Genomic DNA, 12,292 nt, shown 5'->3' with positions numbered 1-12,292 from the left:
ATCCATATTGCTTGGTCTACTGTGCTAATGGCTGAATATAACTGCAGTAATTATTTGGGAACTTAGCCCAACAAACATTTTGTTTGTCTCAAGTAAGTACTCCATCCTTGGTAAACCTCTCTTTGCTTCTGTGGTATATATGTAGGATTCCTGCCGTTCAAGAAGTTAAGCTCAATCACACAGTCTCAATTCAAATCTTTGTTCACGTCATGTCTGCTAACATCCCATTGGTCAAACAGGTCACATGGCTAAGCCCAAATTCAAGGGGGTAGGGAAGTACACTTTTCCCATGATGAGGTCATGGCATAGGTGTGAGGAGTTAGAAATGAGATAAATATTTTAATCTACTCCAGTAAATAATAAAAATAAGTAATATATTTTATGACTAAGGAATACTTGCACAGAAAAAAATTCTGGTTACAAAAGGATTTCTTAGTTCAGGAAAATATTCAGTGATGTGTTACTGGCATCTTTGAACAATTTCTAAGCATACATTCACAAGAGTAGCTTTTATACACTACACACAGGATTTATAAAATCATATACTAGATATATAAAATAAATTATACTTCTTTCTGTGTATCTCTTTTCCTCAGCCACAAACCCTGCAGTAAACATTGGCTTAGTACATGAATGTATAAAAGAGTAGACATTCAGGAAGCTATTTTAGCTAAAGTGTATATAGCAGTGCTAATTAATTCGTATTAATAGAAACTGTAAAGGTCTTTTGATAAAAGCCCTTTTCTCCAATTATTTTATGGCCAACTTCTGTGTATGTTTTGATTAACAATGAAAGAAACTGGAAAAGAAATGCAAAGCTTTTGTGGTTCTTTAACAAACAGAAAATTTTAAAAACAAATAAGTATCCATTTGGAAATGATAAAATGTCAGCTCCTTCACAGTTGATGCATTTAAAGTATTTGTGGAACATTATAAAACTTAAAGAATTTGTGTTGTAATGAATATTTAACTTATACTTGTGAAAATACATGTACTTATAGCTTAATTTTTTATTATGATGGTGGCCATAGAATAAGTGATTGAAATACACAAACATTCTGTAAATTAAATCCTTTTTATTGTGTTTCTAGACATTTCTATATCTCTTCAATGTGTGTCCTATTTTCTGGCTCACTCATAATGTCTATGTCAAAAGAAACTCCTCCTTGTCTCTGAGCTTATACATCAAGTTTGGGGAATGTTTATTCAGTTTACAATTAATTAAAGTTCACTTATAAATTCTCCCTTCATTAGTGGCATTTGTATAGAGAAGGTTTTACTTTTTTATTTTCTAATGCAGCTTCTGCAGAATGTGCCATCTTTGCATGACATTGACTTCTCCTGCTGCTCATTTCTCAACACTTCTTTGTCTCTCTCTGACTTGTGTTATGGTTGCTGAATGATTTTCCATCTCTGAATATTTGGATGGGGAAGGGGTTTGGCAATCAGTGTCCATTTTGAGTCATGCCTGAAAGAGATCACCTTCTTCACAGAAGTTGTGAAGTCCAAGAAACATCCAGTTCAGCCCCCAGATGGCTGAATAAGCTCTTAGTTGTTACATTTATTATGTAGAATTCAAAAGCTCTGCAACTTCAGCTCCCAAACCAGCAGCCCTCATTGAACTTAACATTATTAATTTTGCACATTCAGATCTTTTCTTTCACTTGATGTTTCCTCAAAGATTTTCAAAAATTCTTCCTTAGAATGTCAGTGCAACTTTCTAGAAAAAGATATGACATATGCATTATAGATTTATGTATATCCTAATTATATTAAACTAAATAGTGTTGCTACTTAACTGTGTAGCTTTAATTTTTTATTGTAATATTGTAAATGTAGTTCATACTTTTGCAAATAAAGACAATTCCTCTGTGCTCATCACACAAGGACCATTTCAGAAAGGTGGTGCCATAGCTTTGTTTTGCTTTGTTTTTCTCTCTCATTTGTAAGTTGTTTATCACTATCAAAGCAGCAAAGAAAAAGTGAATACTGTTTACTCTTCAGAATATGGTTAAGTGCCTTAGGAGTGTCCTGTGTGCTCTGGGACCTATAATTGCACTGGAAAAAAATTGGTTTAGTTAGATTCATTTTAACACTGAGAATCAAGCTAATTGTTGTTTTCAATGCAGGCTCCACAATGCTAATAAGACAAGCAAAATAACCACTTATTCATTCAACATGTGTTTACTGACCAGTGATGATTTTGGATCTAAAGAAAGGATCAGAGGGCAAGGAGAGAATTTAATAGAGTAGATTCTTGTTTAACAAAACAATGAGAATTTTAAGAACATCCAAATTAAGAATGATCACCATATCTAATAATTTTTAAAATAAAATATAGGCACTATTGAATGCCAAATTTTAAAAGATGACATTTAAATAAAAATGCCAGACCTTGACTTCTGATTAAGCCTTTCTTCACCTATCTCATAATCGATGATATTCAAATTTCTATTTCTCAGAACTTGCAGATTACTAACCATCTTCCTTACTTTAACATAAACTCCTTGAAGGTAGTTGAACGCTGTCTTGTTCATCAGTAATGTCACAAATTATGGCACATAGGGGACACTCAACACATACTTGTTGAGTTAATAAATTTATTACTGTTAATGATACCTTAACAAGATGATAAAGTTAGTCTCAACCAGGAAAGTTAAATAAGAAATAGCAAAGGTCCTTTGTGTAAATTGGTAAGAGAAATACAATATGTGGATATCCAAAGAAACTTAATGTAAAGTCAACAAGAAAAATAGTGATAACAGCAATACTTCCATAGGGTTTTTTTTTTGTGCCAAGGGGGTCTTCTAAGCATTTTACATATATTCACTCATTCAGTCTTCACAGCAACTGTCTGAGGTAGATGATATTATTCATATTGTTTTACATGAAAAAATTGAGGTGTAGAGAATCCTGGCGGGGGTACAAGTAAAAACCTTACAGGTAAATTATAACAATTAGATCTCATCTCATGGGAGTAAATGGGCCTGAGAAAAAGTAGTCACTTGAACAATTATTTAAATATCTTCAGAACAAATTGTGTTTGTTTTGATGGGAATGGAAGACAGGAGACTATTTCCATATCTGTTCTAGCCCTGGGATGATTCACAGATATCCCTTTGAAGGATATTGACAGTTACTTAATGCAGTATATATTGTATAATCAATTCTTTTTCACTGCTAAAAGTACAACAATGCAGTGGAGAAAGCAATGGATTTGAAATAAAAGACATTGATTCAAATTTTAAGTTCTATAGTCTATGATCTCTGTTTTCTTATCTAAAACGTATTATCCTTGAATTGGGATATGGAGTAGATAGGAAGTCAACTAATTATCCCTCTTCTTCTCAACACTTGAAGCAACTGAGAGATGGATAACCAGATGGGCACCATGCCGTCAAGTGCCAAGAAAGGTCAAAGTCCATGAATATGCAGGACAATTTCTTCTCTTACCAATAAGAAGAGAAACATTTCTTTTAGAGAAGAGTGAGTAAGAACTGTATAGAGGGGGAAAGCTTTTCTGTCATTACTGGTAAAAGTGCTCAAGTTCCTATTTTACTGAATGAGGCAAGAATATGAGTAAAGAGAAAATAATCAGGTTGCTTTTTAGGGTTTCTGATCTTGCCTTTGTATCCCATTGGACTTAAGCTGGTGCCTGTCCTTCTTCAGGGAATAGAAAGTAGTTATAAGAACAGAACTTTTTAAAGATTCCATATATATATAGAAAAAAAATGGTTCTGAAGAACCTAGGGGCAGGACAGGAATAAAGACGAAGATGTAGAGAATGGACTTGAGGACACGGGGAGTGGGAAGGGTAAGCTCGGACGAAGTGAGAGTGGCATGGACATATATACACTACCAAATGTGAAATAGATAGCTAGTGGGAAGCAGCTGCATAGCACAGGGAGATCAGCTCAGTGATTTGTGAACACCTGGAGGGGTGGAATAGGGAGGGTGGGAGGGAGACGCAAGAGGGAGAGGATATGGGGATATATGTATATGTATAGCTGATTCACTTTGTTATACAGCAGAAACTAATACACCATTGTAAAGCAATTAAACCCCAATAAAGATGTTAAAAAAAAAAAAACCATAACTGTTTTCTCCATTTCAAGGATCCTTCCAATATGTTAACTACTGTTCCTTTGTACTTCCTCTTAGAAAAACTGGGGGAAGGCTCACCTTTTGCTGAAAGACTCCAATGCAGCTGAAAAAAAAGAAAAGAAAAAAAAAACACTAGTAATTAACTCCAGGACTACATTCCACCTTAGGCCAAAAATTTACTTCCTATTTTCCTTTTCATATCAAATATAATTTACCAAAGATTCATAATCAGTTACATATAAGACTATATTGACAAAGATTAAGAGAGTACCCATATGGTCACACACCTATCTGCAGGCTTCCTTTGGCAACGGGCAGGGGGCAAGTGTAAAGCCAGAATTCTGCATGTTCTCTGAAGTACCTGCACCACACTACTCCTTCCTTCTGAAACTCATAGTGTCACAGTCTTTACATGCAGCAAGACCATCAGGACTCATGCAGTCATGCCCTGCTTAGTTATACTGGTCACTCCAAGATACAGGGGTCTCCCAGGTCACTTCTTATTGCACACACCCTAATCTTCAGACACACTCTATGTCAGGAATAGTAATGCTAACTAACAAACTCCTTCCCACTTTCTAAAACACTTTCAATTTGGCCTCTGGACTACACGATTAGTCATCAGCAATTACCTCTCTATTCTCAACCTCTTTGAGGTTCCCTTCACCTACTTCCTTTAACTGAAATCTCTTTCTTTTCTACTTCTGTCCAGCTCTTTCAAGAGGTGACTGTTTTCTCTCCCCATCCTTCAGAACCACTGGGCCTGGAGTCAGGGTATGATGTCTCCTCCTTTCCATTGTTGTTTTCATATTAGTCTCTGTTCCTCCATTATAAAAGCATAGGTTCAGAATAGCATGCCATCAAACTCTACCACCTACCACATTTCCTCGCTACAGACACCTCCCAACCCTTGAAGCATCCTTCTTCCTTCCATGGAAGATTTAGCATCTGGATCACTGTCACATACTTGAACACTGCTCATGACCCAATTTTATTGATTTCAGTGTTTGTGTGATGATATGTCCAATATTCTGTCCTCTCAATTCCGTGACCGGGTCCTCTCCTACAAAAGCTTGTCCTCTGTCTTTCCTCAGCTGCTCACAAAAAGAATAGTTTGTCTATGTCACACTCTACTGGGTGATTTATGAAGTTGAATACCATCTTGCTCAGTTAAATCCTTAATGCCTAAACAGAGTCAGCAAATAAGAGTTTTTCAATGCTCATTTACTGAATAAATACGTGGTTAAAAAGACATCAGCAAACATTTATTGAGTAAGTCAATGCTGTCAATCTCACCAGGATGCCAGTCTGAACCAGTTTTCAGGAATCCACAACTTATGTACTTAAATTTAATTGGTAGAAATCTCTGAATAAGTTTAGGGTGACACCACATATACCATATGGAGGTGCTAAGAGTTGAATTCACTTATCACACTGCCTTCTCAGAGAGGATCATGGCACATATTTCTGAAAGAGTAAAACTGAATAAATACATAACTAGACAATTGTGCTGGCATTCCAGGCACAGTGCTTTCTGGAGGCTTTCTTATTTTAGTATTTTAATATCCATCTCACTTTTAATTTATTTTGCTTGTGAGAATTTTTTTCTTAAATGATACAGCCATGATCTTGCTCTGTTAACTGTCAACCCTCAATTAAAGCAGGCCCCCCTCAAATGAAATATGTTCATTCACAGCCTCATTTTTTGCTAGTCTCTATGACTTTTCCTGTTTTCAGTCAAACCTTCTGATTTTTCAGCACTGTACTACAAAGACTGGGACTGCATCCTTTTGCTCTAAAAATCCCACGTTCAGTGGAAGGACTTTTTTTTCTTTTGGTCATAAATTTGTCTCAAGTGGAGATTCATTACTAGCAGGTTTCTGACTTAATCTGAAATTGCTTTGAGCTTTGATGTTTACAATGCCTGGTATCTAAGCAATACTTCTGCAGTGTGGGTCTCCCCCGACCTCACTCTTACCTTTCCAGAAATGTGAATGTTCCAGCCCTTGAGGGACTTCTAGTATTTTAATGACAGCAGAAATATTTCTTGCTGTTATATGTTTTTCTTCCGATGGATGCTTCATTTTTCTTTGTTGTTTTTCCGTTTACCTTTAGGCAAGTTTAGGCAAGTTTTAAAAAAATTAAGCTGCTTTGGATGTTAGCTCCTTTCCTGTTCCAATATGTCTTGGGCTACCACTATCTGCAGTTGCAGAAAGCCAGTGTTTCTTTTCCTTTTCCTTTGCTTTTAGGACTAGACATTTTGTCTTCTAACATCTGATTTGGACACTGTCTTGCAGGGTTTCTTTTAGGGAGCGATACAGAGCCAATTCCTTCTTTGTCGGCAGGCAAGCATTTGCCATCCCAGCTCACCCAGTTTTGGGTACTGCCACATAGTATGTAACCTTTGATGGGTCCAATACCTACCCCTCCTTGAGCTTCATCTCTATACAGGTGACCTTGAACAACATGGGTATGAACTGCTTGGGTCAACTTATAGGTGACTAGTTTTCAATAGTAAATAATATAGTACTACACAGTTAGTGGTTGACTGAATCTGCACAAATGGAACCATGGATACAGAGAAGCAGTGTATAGGGAGGACTGATTAAAAGTTACAGGTGGATTTTCCACTGCATGGAGAGTCAACCCCCTAACCCCCACTTGTTTCAAGGGTCAACCGTATTGTTTTCCTGTCTAGCACCATTTTGTGGGTCTCACTGTCTTTGAACACTCCCTCAATGACACAGATTCACAATATTGCATGGCATGAGCCTTTATTTCATAAACAATAACCTGGAACACTCCCAACTGCACTGTCATATTGAAACTCTTCCGCTGAGGCTCCGATTGAACTCTGCTACTCTCCTCATTCTCCTCACCCTGTTATCCTCAAACCTAACTACACATTAATGAAATAGAACTGTCCTTGTCTTTAGGCAGTAGTTCCAAAATGCCTTCTTGACTGTCTAACCACAATTTTAAGAGAGGGCTCTCACTTGTTTCTTAGATCTGGATTGTTTCCTGGAAATTCTTTTTGTTTCTGAGACCTGTTTCCTTCTTCTGTTAGATTTAATTTAGCTCTAGTCCTCCTCTCTAACCCAGAAACAACTGAAATATTTTCTCATTATCTGGTCCCATGTAAAAGCACAGTTGGTCAGGTTATGTCTTCATGTCTCTTTCATATCTATTAGCTGGCAAGCCTCAAATTCTCAACCCTGGGAAATCCTTGTTCTCCAGCAACAGCAGCATGCATTTCTCTTGTTTTCTGACATCAAATTTTTTTTGCTATAAACTGATCCTTGATTATTTATACAAACCTAATTCCTATAGCAGAGTGTTATAGGCATAAGCCTCATTAATTTCTTTCTTAGCCCCTGGGTTCATAATTATTTCATTGGGTATTTACTCAATCTAAACTAACAACACAATCTGTCTTTCACACAATAAGGTCCCAGTCCTCTTTACCTCTTTATAGATAAGATCAACCATACTTTTGGGGCTAAACTACAATTTGAGTGATTGAAATAGATATTCTTTTTTAAAATTTATAGTAAACTCAAGATATATTGAAATTTATGTGTAAATGCGTACATATATGCATACTTTAAATTCTAGGATTACTAAAGTCAAGATTTACTCAGCCCCATATTCATTAGGGGCCAACACTGGGTTTAGTTGATTTGGTTTGGTAAATCTTGAGGTTGTCAGTTTCATTCACCTGATTCTATAAAAGAAAAATGCTGACATAGTATATATCTTTTCTTATTTTTAAAACCAATTTTATCTATTTTCAAGAAATTGAGGCTGTGAAATGCATTTTATGAAGATCTGTGAGGAGTTAATAAATTTTAAAATTCTGCAAAAATACTATGAATGACTATTTCAACTTTGCCTATGGAAAATTATATTACATTTGTATATATTTAAGTAGAAATACACAAAAAGAATGCTGAGTATATATATATCATATAATTTCATCATTTTTTATGTATGAGACTAAGCTGATAGAGAACATGTTGAAATATGTAAAACACTATAAAGTTCACAATCACTTAGTGATTATCATTTATAGCCAGCAAAATAGTGTGCTTTGGGGAAAAAGTATGTCAAATATGTTGCTGTCTATATAATATTTTTCTATGCTGCATGTAAGACAACTGAATTCCCAATAGGTGAAACTGCACTCTTAGTAAGAGGCAGGGCTTGAATTTGATCCTAGCTTTGTTTGCACAGAACATGCTCTGTGATGTAATTTTGAATTAATTGGAGAAGCTAACAGTATATTCAGTGTCCTAATGTGTAAGCCTTTTGAATATGAAGGAAACATTATTTTGTTAACTGGTCATTATTTTTCATTAGGAAATTAGCCTAAATTTTGCCTTTAACCTCTGTGTGTGTGCGCATGTGCGTGAGTGATCAGTAAATCAATCTATAAAGGAATGGAGCTTTCTCTTACCCACCAGTTGGAGCATATCCTTGAATGAGTATAATTCCCTTACATAGGTACTTCCTCTAGAAATCTAAAGGAAGTCAACTTTGTTCCATCCATTTTAAAAATTTTAAATTTCAACACATCATCCTCTTTTTATTTTGATTCTGATAATTTTTTTCCATGCTTTTCTTTTTTTTAATGCAACACTCTTTCTTCTGTCATATTCTTGTGTTCAATGCTTTTTTGGACTTCTTATTATAAGATTTCCTAATTTTATAAGAAAAACTCACCAAATTAAATATTTAGACTATTCTTACCCCAATAAATTTAAGGGAAAAGTTAACTTTATTATCATGCTTTTATAAGTAGGAGGATATTGTACCAGAAGAGTGAGATCATTTCACTTAATTATAGTGAATGATTTCTACAGAAAAGAGAACCAGTAAAAGGTTTTAAGAAGGAATTCTTAGAAGAAGAAAACAATCACAGTTTACTAAACGAGATTTGCAATATATTTTTTAACTTTTAAAACAAGGACTTAAATTTTTGTCATCTCCAAATGATGTAGAATCATCATCAAGCAGTGGTTCCATCCCAGGTAGAAGTAATGCTCTTACAGATATATAACTTAGTACAAAGACAATAATTTTGGTTTTGGTGAAAAATCACATTTGTACAGAAAGGTCATTTTTTCCCAATCAGGTACTGTCCACTGTAATATAAATATAATGTGTTAGACCTGTTATGATAGTACTTGATAAACATTTAAAAGTTGACTTGGCTTTAATGTCCCAAGACTGTGTAAGGGAAAATATTTATTCATTAAACAGTTATAAATGGAGCAATATCCTTAGGATAAATTTGTGGAAGATTTGCCCCATCACTCTTAAGATCACCCAGCAGCTAAGACACAAAGATTCACTATAAGGATGAGTAGAATATCTTTACAGAGGCCCACAGTAACATAACTGAATTACATGAGTTGTCCAGCTTATCTTCTCAGGAGCACTGCCATGTCCTAAGTTCCAGGCTCTCAAGTGATTTATGTTCCAGCAGATGATCTCCTGAATCATGTCTGTGCCAAGTTTTGCATAATGTCTTATGTTCTTTATCAGTACAACAATATGAAATATTTAACAGGAAGTTATCATTGTGGCTGATATAAAAGATTAAATAGGCCTGTCAGTCGCTTAAAAAGAAAACATAGTATTCAGAAACAATATTAAGAACAGAATCAGACATCCAGATATGGATTCAGATCAAAATATTATATTCTTTGTTTTCTGTATCGTGAGGTGTTTTTCTATCATTCATAAGCAGAACGAAACTGTAAGAAACTCAATGAGTTCTCTAACACCATGCATGAAAATAAACTCAAAATGGATTAAAGACCTAAATGTAAGACCAGACACTATAAAACTCTTAAAGGAAAAGATAGGAAGAACACTCTTTTTTGTTATTGTTTTGTTTTTTACTTATTTATTTATTTAAAAAAATTTGAATTTTATTTTATTTATTTTTTTATACAGCAGGTTCTTATTAGTCATCCATTTTATACACATCAGTATATACATGTCAATCCCAAACGCCCAATTCATCACACCACCATCCCCACCACCCCACCGCTTTCCCCCCTTGGTGTCCATACATTTGTTCTCTACATCAGTGTTTCAATTTCTGCCCTGCAAACCGGTTCATCTGTACCATTTTTCCAGGTTCCATATATATGCATTAATATACGATATTAGTTTTTCTCTTTCTGACTTACTCTGTATGACAGTCTCTAGATCTATCCACGTCTCAACAAATGACCCAGTTTCATTCCTTTTTATGTCTGAGTAATGTTCCATTGTATATATGTACCACTTCTTCTTTGTCCATTTGCCTGTAGATGGGCATTTAGGTTACTTCCATGACCTGACTATTGTAAATAGTGCTGCAATAAATTTTGGGGTGCATGTGTCTTTTTGAATTATGGTTTTTGCTGGGTATATGCCCAGTACTGGGATTGCTGGATCATATGGTAATTCTAATTTAGCTTTTTAAGGAACATCCATACTGTTCTCCATAGTGGCTGTATCAATTTACATTCCCACCAACCGTGCAAGAGGGTCCCCTTTTCTCCACACCCTCTCCAGCATTTGTAGTTTGTAGATTTTCTGATGATGCCCATTATAACTAGTGTGAGGTAATACCTCATTGTAGTTTTGATTTGCATTTCTCTAATAATTAGTGATGTTGAGCAGCTTTTCATGTGCTTCTTGGCCATCTGTGTGTCTTCTTTGGAGAAATGTCTATTTAGGTCTTCTGCCCATTTTTTGGATTGGGTTGTTTGTTTTTTTAATATTGAGCTGCATGAGCTGTTTATATATTTTGGAGATTAATCCTTTGTCAGCTGATTCGTTTGCAAATGTTTTCTCCCATTCTGAGGGTTATCTTTCCGTCTTGTTTATGGTTTCCTTTGCTGTGCAAAAGCTTTGAAGTTTCATTAGGTCCCATTTGTTTATTTTTGTTTTTATTTCCGTTACTCTAGGAGGTGGATCAAAAAAGATCTTTCTGTGATTTATGTCAAAGAGTTCTTCCTATGTTTTCCTCTAAGAGTTTTACAGTGTACAGTCTTACATTTAGGTCTCTAATCCATTTTGAGTTTATTTTTGTGTATGGTGTCAGAGAGTGTTCTAATTTCATTCTTTTACATGTAGTTCTCCAGTTTCCCCAGCACCACTTATTGAATAGACTCTCTTTTCTCCATTGTATATCCTTGCCTCCTTTATCATAGATTAGTTAACCATATGTGCGTGGGTTTATCTCTGGGATTTTTGTCTTGTTCCATTGATCTGTGTTTCTGTTTTTGTGCCAGTACCATATTGTCTTGATTACTGTAACTTTATAGTATAATCTGAAGTAAGGGAGTCTGATTCCTTCAGCTCCGTTTTGTTCCCTCAAGACTGCTTTGGCTATTCGGGGTCTTTTTTGTCTCCATACAAATTTTAAGATTTTTTGTTCTAGTTCTGTAAAAAATATCATTGTAATTTGACAGGTATTGCATTGAATCTGTATATTGCTTTGGGTAGTATAGTCATTTTCACAGTATTGATTCTTCCAATCCAAGAACATGGTATATCTCTCCATCTGTTGGTATCATCTTTAATTCCTTTCATCAGTGTTTTCTGCATACAGGTCTTTTTTCTCTCTAGGTAGGTTTATTCCTAGGTACTTTATTCTTTTTGTTGCAGTGGTAAATGGGAGTGTTTCCTTAATTTCTCTTTCAGGTTTTTCATCATTAGTGTATAAGAAGGCAAGAGATTTCTGTGCATTAATTTTGTATCCTGCCACTTTACCAAATTCATTGATTAGCTCTCGTAGTTTTCTGGTGGCATCTTTAGGATTCTGTATGTACAGAATCATGTCATCTGCAAACAGTAACAGTTTTACTTCTTTTCCAATTTGTATTCATTTTATTTCTTTTTTTTTCTCTGATTGCCATGGCTAGGACTTCCAAATCTATGTTGAATAATAGTGGCGAGAGTGGACAACCTTGTCTTGTTCCTCATCTTAGAGGAAATGCTTTCAGTTTTTCGCTATTGGGGATGATGTTTGTTGTGGGTTTGTCGTATATGGCCTTTATTACGTTGAGGTAGGTTCCCTCTATTCCCACTTTCTGGAGGGTTTTTATCATAAATTGGTGTTGAATTTTGTCAAAAGATTTTTCTGCATCTATTGAGATGATCATATGGTTTTTATTCTTCACGTTTA

Source organism: Pseudorca crassidens, chromosome 4 (genome assembly GCF_039906515.1).
Source record: "Pseudorca crassidens isolate mPseCra1 chromosome 4, mPseCra1.hap1, whole genome shotgun sequence".
Taxonomy (NCBI): Eukaryota; Metazoa; Chordata; class Mammalia; order Artiodactyla; family Delphinidae; genus Pseudorca; species Pseudorca crassidens.
This window is presented reverse-complemented; position numbering follows the sequence as displayed.